Below are 2,597 nucleotides of genomic sequence, written 5' to 3'. Positions count from 1 at the left end.
TAGTTTTTCACAATTCTGCAATGACTTTTTATAGAAATTGTTTCTTATAGTTTCTCGTTTCTCATTGTTTCTAATCGTAACGGTTTCGAATCGAAAAAAATAACTGCGAAAAAGAAACGTAAAAAAATTTCGAAGATTTTCGAAAGTGAACTTTAATTCGCGAACGAAATTTCGCGAAACACACATGTTTAAAAAGGGAAAAAAAAAAAAAAAAGAAAAATTTCAAAAATTCACTTCCACAAACATCTCGACGATCTCGAAGAACGGAGAGAAAGAGAGTTTCGCCTAGGCGTAGATATACGTGTCCATCGTCTTCTTTCCACTATTTTCATTCCTCGCTTAGCATTAAAATATGCAACGCGCGCAATAAAAAATAATAAATCTTGGAGTTGTTTCGTGGACGGACGAGGCTCCGCACCGTGGAATTTCATTTCCTGAATCGTCAACATTCCGAAACATTCCGTTTTCCATTATTTATTGTACACGCGGGCGCAGAAGCAACGCATTGGGCACAAATACACGTAGAAGATGGCCCTTTCATCAGGCGCGAGATATCTCATTTCCCCCGTTTTTGCAACGCGTTCGCTTTTTAACATTTCAAATCCGGCGAGGATTCTTCAGCCTCGATAAACCTTTGCCAAGGGAACTTTGATCCCTTTCTCCTCCCCGTTACAGGGGGGTGCAATCGACGAAATTTTTTAATAATTCGACTTTTTTCATATCCCGGGGATTGATAACAGGGTTGCAGCAAGATAGCGCGGAGCGAATCGAATTTTTGTCGTGCAAAAATATCAAAAAACTGTGCGCATCGAAGAACAATGCGACTGAAGGAAAATTATCTCGAGGTTTTGATTTTTTCAATCGAATTGAATCGATTTGAATAGTGACACGTCGAGATAAAGACCACTAGTACGTTAGAGCCAATATATTGGAAAAGAATAGGTTTATCTAGATCCTAGAGCAAAGTAGAGAAATGTAAATTTGTATTTAATTTTTTAATTTTTTAATTTTCCGCTGGAACCAAGTGATACGCGTATCGATGATTATTGAGAAATGACGTTTGGTTCAAAATTTGCGCGATTAAATTGTGGCAGAGTTCTGATCCACGCCTATGTAGATCAAATCTGTCATAAATCTACTACAAAGTTAGGTTAGTATTTCAATCTTAAAGTTCTAGAGATTCCTAATTCTCAAGGAACTGAAGTCCCTCTAATAAATCTCAATCGCAACTTCTATTACGATTTCATCATTTTCAAACCTACGTCAATACTTCAATCTCTAACTCAAGAAGATTCTATAAGAACACTCTATAGTAATAAATCAAAATTTATATTACAATTTTATCAATTTCAATTTCTCCCAATATTCTTTTTTTTATCCTAAAAATTCCAAATTGCAACTAATTTTCTATCTCTCCCTCTTTCAGAATCTCAATTCTAACTTTTATTTCTAATCTCTCAAGATATTATTCTCTAAATCATCAACTCCATGTCAAAAATCGCAAACGCAATTTCTACTATATAATTTTATCAATTTCAAATCTACATTAATATTTCTAATCCCACCAATTTACTTACTTTCAAACATCCTTGAAGGAATCTTGCTTCTATCCCAAAAATTCCAAATTGCAACTAATTTTTCATTTTTCCCTGAATCTCAATTTAAACTTTTTTTCAACTTTTATTTCTAATCTCTCAAGATATTATTCTCTAAATCACTCCAAAAATCATAAGCAATTTCTACTACTATGTATTTTTATCAATTTCAAATCAATATTTCTATCCCACCCCAATTTCCTTACTTTCAAACACTCTTTAAGAAATCTTTCTTGCATCCCAAAAATTCCAAATTCCAAACTAATTTTCTATCTTCCCCTGGATCTCAATTTAAACTTTTTTTCAACTTTTATCTCTCAAGATATTATTTTCTAAATCAATCCAAAAATCATAAGCAATTTCTACTATGTAATTTTATCAATTTCAAATCTGCATCAATATTCCTAATCCCACCCCAATTTATTTACTTTCATTTCAACACTCTTTAAGAAATCTTTCTTGTATCTCAAAAATTCCAAATTGCAACTAATTTTCCATCTTCCCCTGGATCTCAATTTAAACTTCTTTTCAACTTTTATTTCTAATCTCTCAAGATATTATTCTTTAAATCACCAACTCCAAAAATCATAAGCAATTTCTAATACTATGTATTTTTATCAATTTCAAATCTACATCAATATTTCTAATCCCACCCCAATTTACTTACTCTCAAACACCCTTTAAGAAATCTTTCTTCCATCCCAAAAATTCCAAACTAATTTCCCACCTTCCCCTGGATCTCAATTCTAACTTCTTCTTTCAACGTATTTCCAACCTCACTATTCTCAGATCACCAATTCCATTCCAAAAATCCTAATCCCAATTTCTACCACGTAATTTTATCAATTCCAAATCGACACCGACATTTCTAATCCCATCAATCTCGAACGCTCTACTCCCAAGGACCCTGGCTTAACAGCTTCATCCCAGTTCCCTCGATACAAATACTTTTCATACCAATCCACAATATCCAACACGGTTGTACGGGCGATCCGATATTCC

At 33.5% G+C, this 2,597-nt stretch overlaps 1 protein-coding gene across 20 annotated transcripts in view; it reads right to left on the bottom strand.

Annotated features, from left to right (window-relative positions):
• Positions 1–2,597, bottom strand: part of LOC102680558 (polypyrimidine tract-binding protein 2) — a 503,794-nt gene that overhangs the window by 249,803 nt on the left and 251,394 nt on the right. The gene's annotated exons all lie outside the window — the stretch shown is intronic.

The sequence above is a fragment of the Apis dorsata genome, unplaced genomic scaffold, assembly GCF_000469605.1.
Source record: "Apis dorsata unplaced genomic scaffold, Apis dorsata 1.3 scaffold_73, whole genome shotgun sequence".
In the NCBI taxonomy this organism is placed as follows: Eukaryota; Metazoa; Arthropoda; class Insecta; order Hymenoptera; family Apidae; genus Apis; species Apis dorsata.
Note: the sequence above shows the minus strand (reverse complement) of the source record. Positions and strands in the feature narration are given on the sequence as shown.